This window comes from Myotis yumanensis, unplaced genomic scaffold, assembly GCF_028538775.1.
Source record: "Myotis yumanensis isolate MYYU_CA2020_CCGP unplaced genomic scaffold, mMyoYum1.0.hap1 SCAF_6, whole genome shotgun sequence".
Lineage (NCBI taxonomy): Eukaryota > Metazoa > Chordata > Mammalia > Chiroptera > Vespertilionidae > Myotis > Myotis yumanensis.
Genome location: NW_027223757.1, coordinates 53727424 through 53742029, shown reverse-complemented (window position 1 = coordinate 53742029; position 14606 = coordinate 53727424).

Genomic DNA, 14606 nt, shown 5'->3' with positions numbered 1-14606 from the left:
GGGCTCCACGATTGCCCCAAAGAGGGAGGCCCAGGCTACCCTGCAGCGGCTGCAGGGGGTAGCCTGGGCCTCCCTCTGCAGGGATGATCCGTCCTGGAGCCCTGGATGGGTGGGCGGGGCCTACCTCTTAGGGGCAATCGATTGCAGGGCTCCCAGACTGAGAGAGGGCACAGGCCAGGCTGAGCCCCCGCCCCCCCACAGTGCATGAATTTCATGCACCAGGCCTCTAGTAGACAATAATCAGCTGGAAATAGGGAAAAGTGACTAATGAGATGGGAAAAGTCTGATCATTAAACAGTGTTTGGGAATATGTGTGGGCATGTTTAGTTATCCCAACAGAAAACACTAATAGCATTTTGTGGTAGGAGACCAGGAGGCTAAATCCTGCAATAAAAAAGAAGTCAGGCCCACTCAATTAAAAATCGCACTACCCCAAATGCCAATATGACTCCCTATTAAGAAACTCAGGAGTATCAGCATCAACATGGGATGCTCAAAGCCTAATGTTAATTCAGGTGTCAGCTAGGGGTGATTTGAGAACTTAAAGTCTGAACATGGTGAAAGTGCTGCTTATGAACTGTGATTATAAGCCATGAGGGTTTTAAGTCTCAAGGACGATTTGAATCTACCCAATATCAAAGTGAGAGGCCAACAAATACAGGCACCACATTGGTTAAAGAGTTTCCCAGGACATTAGCAGAGATCGTTATCAAAAGGGGCTCAGGAAGTGTCTATCAGCCAGGAGGAATGCATACATGGCAGTGATACTTCAGAAGATTGACTTATATCCTTATTGGATGGAAAGGCCTGAGCTGGGGTCCTCAAACTTTTTAAACAGGGGGCCAGTTCACTGTCCCTCAGACCGTTGGAGGGCTGGACTATAGTTTAAAAAAAAACTATGAACAAATTCCTATGCACACTGCACATATCTTATTTTGAAGTAAAAAAAACAAAACAGGAACAAATACGATCTTTGTATTTGCATGTGGCCCGTGGGCTGTAGTTTGAGGACCCTTGGGCCTGAGTCTCACCTAAATCACCCCAGACTTAGAATTAAAGGGCAATCTCCAGCACCTGTTAGTAGGAGGAGGGGATATTTCAAATGGTAGAAAGAAATTGGATGTTCCTTGCACCCTTAAATTATTCAGGGAACCTCCTGTCTCCCCATAAACCCTACCCTGGAGAATACACAGCAGGTTTCAGCCTGACCCCCGCCACACACACACACACACACACACACACACACACACAAACAGTATGAAATTATTTCACTCAGAACAGATGAGAATCACTCTGAAGGGAGAATTGTTTCAGGAAAATATTGTAATATTCCTGGAAGCTCTTAGAACCTAGTATAAAGGGTGATGCAGAATGGCATTCAATTTACATGATGTATGTCTGTTGGACTCCATTGGAAGGAACGTACTGATTACAGACTTTAGGAGCAGAACTATGTAGTGGGTAAGGAGGGTACCTTCTCATTTGGTAGTGAAGTTGTCACATATTTTAAAATCTTTAAATGAAAGAGAGGCATAAGGACAGTGATGACACAAAAGAAACAGCAAACGAAGTTAAAAGATAGTATCAGCAGAGTTTTAGGTCATCAAAGAATGTTGATTGCCCACATGCCATGAGCTTGAATGGATTATAAAAAGTTTTAGTTGAAAAAGAGGTATTAGAACAATGATATGAAGAGAGCAAGAATACAGCAATAAAAAGAGGAGAGGTTGAGAGATAACATGGAGAATGGTTTGGGATCCACAAACACAAATCAAGCATCTGCCATGAGTGTGGCATTATACCAGGCACTGGGATCTCTGTAAGGGGAAAGGGGGGAGGGAAGGGGACAGATAGTCCAGGTGAAAGACTATGAGACCCAGATCTTCAGAGCAGATTTGTAGAAAGCTGATTATATTTACTTTCTATTTGGATAAACTTTGTTTTTGCTTAAGAGGGTGAGGATCAAGGAGGCAGAGGAGAGCATCTTGCACATGTGCACCTTAGGGGAATGAAGGTGACACCAGAAACTCAGAAGAATGAGAGAGATGGACAGTTCTTCAAAGAAAATGTAAAAACAACATGGGCACAAGAAATAAGGTCATATGGACAGGTTTTTCCAGTTTGTATGGTATCAACCGTCATCAAGGGATGATTTAAGAAAAACTAATTTGAAAACATCCAAAGGAATGATGATGGCAGCAGTTCTCTAAGGGAAATTTAGACTTATAAGCAGCCTAATAATAATAAGCAGACCGGGGACCCCAAGTGGCTCTGGTTTGTGGTTACGCACTCAACTTAACAAGGGATTGGTAAATGAATAAACTAATTACTCAGGTAAGTGATCAAGCCTGCGTTAGATGTTGGTGGCAAAGGAGAACAACTTGGCAACATAACACAAGTATTTACATAAGTCAGTAAGAAAGATGCTAATAAAATACGGATTCAAAGATATGAAGTACTGTATGAAAAGCTGAGGCGGCAAGCTAAATCATGGGCCATCCTTTCTTTCTGTACTTTGGGGGAAGAGACAGAAAAGAGATGCTTTACTAGTATAGAGAACATTAAGAACAACCACAGTGCAAATGGTGTTGACATATAAACCTTTGAAAACATCCAAAGGAATGATGATGTTGCAGCATGCAGTTTTTTTGCCTGACAACTTTACCTGATTATTTCTTATTTATCAGTTTTTCATTAATTAAAAACTAAGGCCTGACTTCGCCTTCTAATCACTCACGTGTACATAGAAACAAAAACAATGCTTTCAACCCCAGTAAGGAGAGCAGAAGAGAGGATATGAGCACAAGAAAGCCAAGGACAAGAGGATATGAAGATATCAGCCTCATTGGTGATACTTAGGAGAAATCATGATCAGAGTTTCAAAAATATATCTGTATGGAAGAGATCTTGCCTTAGAATGCCTTCCTGACCACAAACTCCTTCTAAATGGGTTCCAAGGCAGCTCCTGCTGAAAAAAGCAGCTCTAGGTGGTTCTTTAAGTATAATCCACCATGTAGCACCATGTGACACCATCTCTCTCTCACACACACACACACACACACACACACACACACACACACATCCCACCCTCTCCTACCCGTAGCTGATTGGTGATTGGTTGAGGCAGTTGGACATGTGGCCCAAGAACAGCCAGATCTATAGGCTGGGCATGTGCTATGAGGTACAAAAGCTTCTCCCAGAAAGAAGGTGATTAGTTGTAATGATGCATTCTTACCACTCAGGAATTTAAACAACAAATATGTGAAGAGACATTCCATCGCCAGTGGAAGCAGCAGTAGAAAGGTAAGCAAAGTGAGGCTGAAACAAAAAGAGCAGCTGGCCTGGGCCCATGGCAAAGCAGAAGAATGAAGGTCTATTCCTGCTGCTGAGAAACTGACAGTGTCGCCTGTCCTCTGGTGGTGCCTCTTACAATCCCATACGGTCTTCTGCTTCCCCAGCTATGCTCCAGATCCTTGAGGTTTAGCCGTAAGAATATTCCAGAAATTCATTTATCCCTTATTCTATCAGTTATTATTACAATCAACCACCACCACTTGAAGTAACCTGCATTGTTCTTTCTTCCAACCAAAGGAGCCCTACCACACTGAGCCCCTAGGTGTCTGAGCTGTGAGCGTCTGGGACAGGCACACCGGCTCCATCTGGACAGTAAGTGCTGTTGGACCAGATTCAAATCTTTTCATTTCCACTGACCTTTCTAGTGTGGAAATGTACATAGTTTCCATTACTCCCTGATACCCTTTTGTTCCCTTCATGAAACTAAATTTCTCCATTTAGTTTTTACCCCATAGATTTCAATTCTGTCATAGATTGTTTGTTGTTGTGGTTTGGAGGTTATTGTTATTTTTTTTTCTTAGGAGTGGAAAAGATGGGGAAAGGAATGGGGAGGCGGAGTGACAGTGGGCAGAGAGATCAAAGCACTGTCTTAGTTTGTTCAGGATGCTATAACAAAAAATACCATACACTTGTTGGCTTATAAACAGCAGAAATTTATTTCTCACAGTTCGGAGGCTAGAAGTCTGAGATCAGGTTGCCAGCCTGGTTAGTTCTGGTGAGAGCCCTCTTCTGGGTGCAGACCACGGGCTTCTTGAATTCTCACAAGGAAGCAAGCTCCCTTTTGACTCTCAAAAGGGCACTAACCCCACTCATGGGGATTGCATCATCATGACTTCAAGTAATCATTATTATCTCCTAAAGGCCCCACCTCCCAATACCATTGCATTAGGAGGAGAGGGTTTCAATAGATGAATTTGGGGGAGATGCAGATGCAACATTCAATCCATGACAAGCACTAACAAGCATCTCTAAATGGTTTGTGAACCAGGTTTTCCCATATCCGCTTGCAGCCTCTCTGGGTGTTTTGAGGGCTTTGGGGAGCAGAGTCGTGACATTAACAACCACTATGTACTTTGCCAGGTTTAGCTCAGTCACAACCATCCTGGGGATAGAATTATTTCCTTTAGTCCTATAAAAATGTTTTAGATCTGAATATACTCCAGAAAGTAGGCACATTTCCAGTGAGATGAGCTTTTTCTTAATAGAAGCAAATAGTAAAAATGAGTAAAATCGAGCGGGGGGGTGGAATTTACTAAAAAAAAAATAATTTGAAGATAAAGTTCATTTAATCAACAAACATTTCTTAACATCTGTGTGTGAAGCTTTGCAACATATTGTGTTGTGAGTCAGACAGACCCCCAGCCCTTACGAAAAATATGGTCTATTGGAAGAGAAAGCCAAGTAAACAAGTAAGCAATTGAAATAAAGTGTGATACATTGCGTAACAGAGCACAATGTGTACAATGTGCTATGTAAGCACAGAAGAAGAAACGCACAGTTCTGTGGAGGATGGGAAAGGAGCCTTCACTGAAAATTTGAACTAGAACATGATAGAAGAGTTCAGTAAGCTGACAATTTATTCAGATAAACAGCATGGACAAAGACCTGGAGATGCAGAGATCCAAATGGTGTTCGAGGAATGAGAAGTGGTCTGTGGTGGCCAGAGTGTGGGGTGGGAAGGAGAATGGCAGGTGTGGGGGCTGGCTGGGCAGGCACAACTGTGAAGGGTTAAACGCCTCACTGAGGACATTGGATCTTATCCTGAGACAGCAAAAAATTGCCCAAGGATTTAACCAAAGGAGAACATGACCAGATCTGCAGTTCTGGAAGCATCCTTGAATCGAAGAGGATGGAAAAATGAGGCCCAGGAATACAGGTGTTGGAATAAGCCAGAGAGCGAGAAAGGGAGAGTCGGTACTAGGGAAGGAACGGAAAGTGAGGGGAAAGAGAGGGTGGGGAAATTTTAGAGATAAAAATGAAGGGAAGACAAATCAGTTGATTTAACTGGAATATGACCTTTTAAAATTGAAAGACAGCAAAGTTTCAGACTGCCAGGGGGAACATGGAGTAATTTCAACAGCAGATCACAAATTCACACAATTTGAGTATATAGTAGACAGCAAGAGTAATCTTCTTGGACAAATAATCCAATGCTTTTTCTATGTTGGAGACTGTCTACCCCTGTTAACCACAGTCAACTGGACAGAAAATCTCTTCTAGGAAATAACAATAGGATCAGAGGTGTTCATTCCACACTTGATTTGTCTCCACTGTTAGCAATACTCTTTCATTGAGCCCTTCCAAATGCATTCGTTACTTAACAACTTGGTTAAGCAAACAACCCTTACTCCAGCAGATATCCATTCATGTATCATTCAACCAATATTTACTATGTGCCAGGAATTATGCTTGATCATAGATATTCAGTGGTAAACTAGACAATACAGATTCCTTGCCTAACTGAAATTTCAGTCTAATGAAAGAAATAGATCATTTAAAGAAGGGTTTTCAATACAATGTGTTAAAAGGCAGTAAAGAATAGTATTTCTCATACTTCTGATTTGATAGGTCTGGAGTGAGACCTGAGATTATGCATTTCTAACAAGTTCCCAGGTGATGTTGATGTTCCTGGTCTAGGGACCACACTCTGCATGACATAGGATCACATAACTCAGTCTAGAGAATTATCATCCAAACCCATTTAAAGAGAAATGGGACTTACTCGGAGAGACTGAGAAGAATACTGAACATGGAGTAAGACAAACTAGACTTAAATATCCATTCAAAAATTATTGAGTGACACTGGGGAAAGTTTTTTAATCTCTTGGAGCCTCCATTTCTCCATCCATAAAATCAGGAGTAAAAATATTTACTTCTCAGATTGTTGTGAGACTTAAATGACATAATACTCAAAAAAGGTGCTTTGGTGAACTGCAAAACTGGGAGTCGGGGGTAGAGAGAGGATTGGAGGGGATAGGAAGTGAAGTCAGAAAAATCTCTAAAACTGCATAAGATAATGCAATGCAATAAGGGTTCTGTTTTGATGAAAAATGCTAAGCAGTCAGACACACTATGTCCAGCAACTGTATGGCACGTTTAATACAAGTTCTGCTCTGATCGAGGGAGCCCCCCAGTGGCTGATTTGCAGGACGCATCTACAGTCTCCTGTGTGCAGAGGTGAACAGACTCATCTGTCACATTATAATATAACGAAAAAAGACTGTGGAGAATATTTCCTCAGTCTTCTACATTTAAGAGATGATAAAACTAAGGCACTAAGAGGCTGTGTATACATATTTAGAAAGTTAGAAATCACACTATTTATTTTGAAATTTAGCACCTTCTATTTTTCCTAGGAATGTCAAAATTCAACAATTTCCATGTCAACATAAGTAAGAGCTACTCTTATTTTTGAAAATATATAACTAAGGCATGTATATAATTACTGAGATCCAAAATGATCACTCAGCAGTATAACCCTGAGGACCCCAATTCTTAGTCCCAGACTTCTCTTTTGCTTCCTACCTGCCTCCCTTATTCTACCTGTCCCTCACACCCCCAGCCCAACGTCAGCATTCATTTTTAGGACTGCCCTCACAAACTATCTCAGAGTGGGTGGCTTAAAAAACAGGAATGTGTTTCCTCACAGTCCTGGAGCCTGAAAGTCCAAGGTCAAGATGTCAGCAAGTTTAGTTTCTCCTGAGGCTTCTCTCCGTGCTTGCCTTCTTGCTGTGTCCTCATAGGGTCTTTTCCTGGTGTCTCTCTGTGTGTCCAAATTTCCTCTGCTTATGAGGACACGGTCAAGGTGGGTTAGGGTCCACCCTCATCACCTCATATTAACTTAACCATCTCTTTAACGGCCCTATCACCAAATAAAGTCACAGTCTGAAGTAGTGGGGCTTGGGGCTTCAACATAGGAACCTTGAGGGGAGCGCAATTTAACCCATAACACCAATGAGTACCTAATAGGCTGTGCAGGGAGCAAGACCTCATGCCCACGTGTGATTGAGGATCCCCGCGCAGATGTTCTGCCAGTAGGGTGAGCCCCTCCTACCTGTCCGTGGAAGCTGAGGTTCTGATTGTTGCTTGACTCTACCAGCACTTCTTCCTTGAACACAGAATATGATCAACCTTGGTAACAGACCTTTATATTGGTTCCTCTGGTCTACTGGCTGGGTCTCCCGCTGAATCACAGGTTTGTCTTCCTCCTTGTCTACATCATGCTTCCAAAGTACTACTGCTGCTTATAATAATAATTTTAAATGTCACTGAGTTCTAGTCCTTTTTCAAGCACCACAAGAGCTTCTCATGCATAATTCTCATTATAATGCTGTAAATTTGGTGCAAAATAGATGCTCAGTAATTGTATAAATAAATTAATAAATGAAGATTATAATTGTCCTTATTTTATAGATAAAAAGTGTCAACTCATAAAAGTTAAGCAGCTTGCTCATGGTCACAAGGCCAGTAAGGGTCAGAGCTAGGGCTCAGGGCTTTCTCATGCCAAAGCTCATGTTCTTCACCGTGCCTCATGCACTGCCATGCCCTGTCCACACCCCAAGTTATAACAGCGAAGCCATCTACTGCCTTGTCTCTCTTATGACTCACCCCTGAACATTAGCCCATGCCTCAAAGAGATGAGACAAGTACAAATTCTTCGGTGAAATTCAAAATCAAAATTCAAATGCTAGACAGACACATTTACATAGACTGAGGTAATAAATACATTCAGAATTGAAAACACTTTGTTGCTAGTGGCAGTTTTAAAAGATAGTCACCAAACTATTTGATACTGCTCCCATCTTGAGGCAGAATATATGTCCTCTGTCTTTGAATCTAGATGGGTTTGTGATTGCCGAAACCAAAAAAGTGGGACAAACGTGTACTCTGACTTCCTAGGCCAGGTCAGAAACGACCATCAGTTTTCTACCTAGGCCTGTTGGTATGCTCACTCTGCAGGAAGTCAGCTGCCATGGAAGAAATCTGCCTTCCCTGAGACTACTGGGCTGAGAGCTCAGTCCGGTGCTCCAGGTGGCAGCCTCAGAGAAGCTCCCAGCTGACGGCCAGTGTCAATGGCTATGAGAGTGAGCCATTGTACGTCCAGGAGTCTCGAGCCTTCAGATGACTGCAGCCCTAGCTGACATCCAATAGCAAATGTGTGAGACATCTCAAGCAAAAACTGCTGCCCCAACCCTTCTTGCAGTATTTGCCCATAAGATTGTAAGCAAACAAAGTGACTGTTTTGGCCTATTACATGGGGTAATTTCTAATGCAGCAATAGTAACCAGAACATTACTCCACTCAATTTCAGTATCTCTTGTTACCCTGAGTTCTTGACCTTATCTCAGTCTGCTAAACATGGGAACGCTCTAGCAATCACATTTATTCATGACTTAGATGTTTGTAAGATACGTTTCTTACAAAGGCACATAGAAACCAGGAAACTCATGAAACTGAAACACAAGTGTGCAGACACACTTCCTAAAATTTAGGCTGACTCGCTTTTACTTCTTTTTGTTGTTGTTGTTGTTAAACTTCACTCAATGACATTTTTTCCCATTTATTTTTAGAGAGAATGGAAGTGAGGAAGGGGAAGAGAGAGAGAGAGAGAGAGAGAGAGAGACTTGAGAGGGACGCATCATTTGGCTGCCTCCAGAAGGTGCCCCAGTTGGGGCCAGGGATCAAACCTGCAAACCAAGTATGTGTCCCTTGACCAGAAATCGAACCTGAGACCCTTCGGTGTATGGGCTGAGCTCTGATCACTGAGCAATGCCAGCCAGGGCTCGTTTTTTACTTCTTAAGAAGAAATAAATGTTGCTGTTTGGAATGAATGCGCGGAAACATAAATGAACTCAGGGCTTTGTACTCCAGAAAAATATGAAAGAGCGCCTTATTCTCAGGTCACTGTCCTTTCCCAAACTATATGGACCATTGAAGGTGTCTTATTCCACAGTCATTATATTTTCCTGGTAGCATTCTGCTAGGGGGCTTCTAAGGTAACACAACATTTCCAGTCTTAGTAGAGTGCCCACCAAGGTGTCCATCCAAGATCCTTCCATCTCTTGAATGCTACATACAAGTAGGACACAGTGCCGCCACCTGCATGGCAGGTTCAGGACGACTTGCAGGAGGGCCAACAACACAATGAATACACTATACAAGAAATATGAGTTTTGAAGGCATTGGGGGACCAAGTGGAAACCTCTTTCATGAAGAGGAACCAGGAGTCCGGGTCCAGCCTCCTTTTTATTCAGTTTGGTTACACATTTGCCCTTTAGCAATGCATACAGGCAGATCACAGGTAAAGTTTGGTGAGCAATGTAAAGATATCAGGTCAGGAAATTGCCTCGAGCCATGGCAATCACAGCAGGAACAAAGTTGTGGTGAGATTAAGCGCCATTGGCCTTCCAACATCTCTTTTGCACTTTCATGCTAATGCTGCTATGCTTTGGCCTCACCACTGCTGGGAACACCCACCTCTGTGCCCTCACAGTCTCAGGAAATTCAGCTCTTGAAGGTTGGTACTTTTCCTACTTCTCAAAACAAAAGTCTCTACTCCCAATTCAGAAGTCTATCCTGATTGCCTTGAAGGTCCTCAACCTTTAATACTTAAAACCTCTCTCCGTGTGGTCTCCAGGTACCAGTGTTGCTGGAAGTGTCTTCATTGATCTCTGACCCACGCAGATCACATGCACACAACCATTACAACTGTTTTTACTTCTTTTCCTGATGCCACAGAAATTCCAGAGTTTAAATATACAACTAGTCCTCCGTAGCAAGGAGTACACCCAGTGCCCAGCTCTTGGTTTCTAATATTCTCTAATAAAGGGAATTTGGGCTCCTTATGGAAGCCCATATGGCTGAATCTAGGGCTGGACCGGGGAACATACAAGATGAGCCTGAAGCATCTTGTAGTTCTAGAGAGCAAAGATCTGCTCAAAAAGCGCAATGATGGGAGTATGTCAAAGAGATACAGGAGCCAACTGACAACTCTCAATGGCCAAAGCTGGAACAATTTTAGCAACAAAATAAATAATGCAGTATTAGATTATAGTCCAAAAATAAAATAAATATCCGTGCCTCTAAAATGATATAAATAATTGAATAAATAAGTAAATGAGATAGAATAGAAAAGCTCTCACACAGAATTCCAAATAGTCAATGTTGAGCATAACGCCCCATCGCTTAAGTGTGGGCTGGGTATAGTGACCTCCTGCCAAAGAGTTCAGTGTGGAAAGGGGGACAAAAGAGTAACTGTACCAGTGAAGAAACCGGACAGACACTCCCCCAGCAGATGCTCAAGGGTTAACATCAACAGTGACAAGTCATGATGATAGCATGCCCTTCATATGATGCGATGAGAATAGCATTTTACCTCTGTGGTCTCCCTCCCAAAACCCATATCCCCAGTCTAATTAGGGAGATCGAAATTTAATAACATTCTACAATATTCCTCAAACCTGTCAAAGTCATCAAAAATAAATAAAGTCTGAGAAACTGTTACATTCAAGAAGGGCCTAAGGAGACATGATGGATGACTAAATGTAATGTGGTATTCGGATGGAATCTTGGGACAGGAAAAACATAGGTTAAAAACTAAGGAAATCTGAATAAAACATTGACTTTAGTTAATGTATCATTAGCATTACATGCACTATATATGCACTAGTTGTGACAAATGTATCATACTTATATAAAATAGTAGCAGTAGAAGAAACAGGATACAGAGTAGGTGAGAATTATCTGTACTATCTTTGCAACTCTTCTGTGAATCTAAAATTATTCTAAAATAAAAAATTTACTTTAAAAGAATTTTTAAAAACCTGTTACTGTTCTATCAAATTTTTATTGTTACTTATAAAAATGTGGGTGCATTTCATTCATTCATTTATTTGTATTTCATGTAAGCCCAAGTAACAATCTCATTATCTTAGGTGTGGCACTAAATAAACCCCAAATCGATGCTGCACTATTAATGTGAATGCTTTGCCAAGTTGTACTCTCTTATATGTTCCCTGCAGTTTGGCACTTCATGTACATATCTTATAAGAGCTTTCAGACTAAGTGCCTAAAAGAATGTGTGGTATAAGTATTATCTATGTTTAACTGACCCCAGACTTATGCTTTATAATGACCTGGGGCTTGGTGGACCTCAAAAACTGTGTGTTTAATTTAATAAAATAGCGGGGGGGGGGGGGGGGGGCGGTGCGGGAGAAGAAGCAGGCTTGTGTTAGTCTGCCTGGTGCAGCCACAGGAGAGGTTAACCCCTGCCCTCTGGGGTGGAGAGTGCGGATACTGGGACCTGTTCTTATCTGGAGAATCTGAATGTCAGAGGCTGGGTAGAGTGCCGTTTGACTGCGGGGGCAGGAAAAAAGGCTCGCATTCGAGAAAGCTGAACTTGCACCCATGGTGGGCCCAGGGAGTGTGTTTCCGAAGGGCTGGAGTGGGCACAGGAGAAGAGAGTCAGCCTGAGCGACTTCTGAGGGCCCTGCCCACAGCGCTCTGCTGGAGAGATGAGGCGAGCCCCACGGGAAGAGACAGCAAGGCACAGCCAAGAGCAGGCATTCCAGGGCTCAGGCAGGGAACGACAAGCCGACTTCAGGGAGTGGCAGAAGGCTCTGACCAGGGAGCAGGAGGGATGTCTGAAAGATCCACGAAATGCTCCATGAGAGAAAAACCAGCATTTGGGCACGAGTCACACAGAGAACACCAATTGCAGGTTACAGTCGGGCAAGGTGAGGCCAAATTGCTTCTGTCCCAAATGACCAGAACTGCTCTTGAAAATTAGTAACTTTCCTACTAAAATAATTTAAAAAAAAACAAAAACATGAAAACAAGGTGTCTTAATAGGGTCTGCTTGAATTAATAGATTTTTTTTCCCCATGCCAAAGAAATAAAAAACAGGTAGCATTCTAGGAGGAAAGAGTGGAGACATTATTATTATTATAATTATTATTCATCCAGTGGGAAAAATACATAGTTTCTGGCAGGTCAGCTTTAACCTTAGAATCACACAAATTGATTTGGAAGGGAATGGAAAACCCAAAAGAGTTCTAGGATACATAGGTGAGAATCACCTTTCAAAATCATATTGATTCTGCCTGGAAACCAACCATTATGCAAATAGACATTGTAACGCAGGTTTGTGCAAGATAAAGAGCTTGTTGGCATAGTATCAAATAATGCCCATCAACCAAATGGAAATCTACTTGCTATGCAAGTAGATGTGTCAGTCCCAGCTACCGTCAAGAAATCAGTCACTTGCCAACTTCAATTAGAGCCCGTGAATCAATACTCTGCTTTAAGAAGCATAATTACTCCCATCAGCACAAAAGTGCAGATTTCCTCAGGGAAATTACCTCATGAATTTCTCACCCGTGACCACAATTTACAATAGTCCTTGCCAAGGTATTGTGAAGAAATTTTCCCCTGACGCTTGACAGCTATATGGACATAATGATGACAAAGTCAAGATCTGGGATCTCCCACTCTTTATAGTAATTCTAACCGAAACCTGCAACCCTACGTACTTCCCATGCCTACAACTCAGTATGAACAACAAGGCAAATTAAGCAGCTGTAGGCCACGGCCCACATGCCCGAATGTTCTTCATTTTGTATTAATTGTCTAGGGGATGAAGCACAATAGTCCCCTTACCCAAGTGGCTATGTCCCAAACCCCCATCGGAGGCCTGAAACTGCGATGAGTACTGAGCCCTCTATAAACTGTGCTTTTTCCTATGCATACATACCGGCGATAAAGTTTAAACTACTCTAGTATTATTAAGTAAAAGAAGGCTACCTGAACACAAGCGCTGTGATGCCAGGGCAGTCGGTCTGATCACTGGATGGCTGCTAAGTGACTGATGGGCAGGGAGGATATGCTGGACAAAGTGGGGATTCACACCCCAGGCGGAAAGAGTGGGAACGAGAATTTCACCACAGCACTCAGAACAGCACACAATTTAAAACTTTGAATTGTTTATTTCTGGGATTTTTATTTTTATATTTTCAAAATGCCGTTGGCCCAAAGTAACTGAAACCCCAGAAATCAAAACTGCAGATAAGGGCAGGCCACTGTGTCACAGACTGGGTGGCTTAAATAACAGGAATTTATCTTCTCCCAGTTCTGGAGGCTGGAAGTCCCAGATCAACATGTCAGAAAACTCCATTTCTGCTGAGACCTCTTTCTCTGGCTTGTCAATGGCCACCTTCTCATGGTGTCCTCAATGGCCTTTCCTCTGTACTCACACTGAGAGAGCTCTCAGGTGTCTCTTCCTCTCCTTATGACACCAACCCTGTTAGATTAAGGCCCCACCCTTATGACCTTACTTAACCTTAATTACCCCCCTAAAGGGCCTGTCTCCAAATAGTGTTACACTGGGGTTAAGATTTTAACATATGATTTTATCTGGGGGGTGGGGATAGGGAGAGCACATATCCGTCTATAACACTACCTTTTCTACAATAACAGCACCCTAATTAATGCTAAGACTGCCGGAGATAGGCATGCAGAATTGAATTCTGTTCTCTAGCTCTTCAGAGGTCTAGGAGAACTATTCAACATATGTAATGCTTTATCGATTCAGATACCACTAATTTGGAATTGGTGCTGTTTCACTAAAGAATCTGAACCTTCCATTTGTACCATATAGGCAAAAGGAATTACTGAGGCAATTGCAAGTATTAATAAGATTGCAGAAAAATTGGGAAGCCATCAGAGAATAAATTGTAAATAGCAATGAGCTGGTTTCTAATTCCCCTCATCTGGTCATAAAAGCGCAGTCTCTCCCTTCAAGCACTCATTGCCTATCCTCAGCCAAATAACTATAAAGTCAGTGTTCTAATCTTAGAAATATTTTTTTTTCAAACATTCCTGAATCCTTAATGTATAGAAATCACATCCAAGATCCTCATTTGGATAATCAAGGCCCTCCTTAATCCAGCCCTATTTATGTACCCACCACTGGCTCCCATTCTCCCCAGTATGACCCCCTATTCCATCGGCCACTCTTCTTGTGGCCCCTGGGCATCGCTGGCAGTTCATCCCTGGCTTGCCCCTTCTGTCCTTAGTGCCTAAGGACCTCACACATTGGAGAGGACTCTCACAAAGCAGAATCTATAAATCACAGATGTAGCCCTTGCTCAGGACTCCCATAGCCAGGATTTCGGGTCTCAGTTCCTTGATCACTCTCATTTTGAGGACTCCCGCTTCCTCTAAGTCCCAGCTGCTGGAAGAAAGGCTGGCTTTCC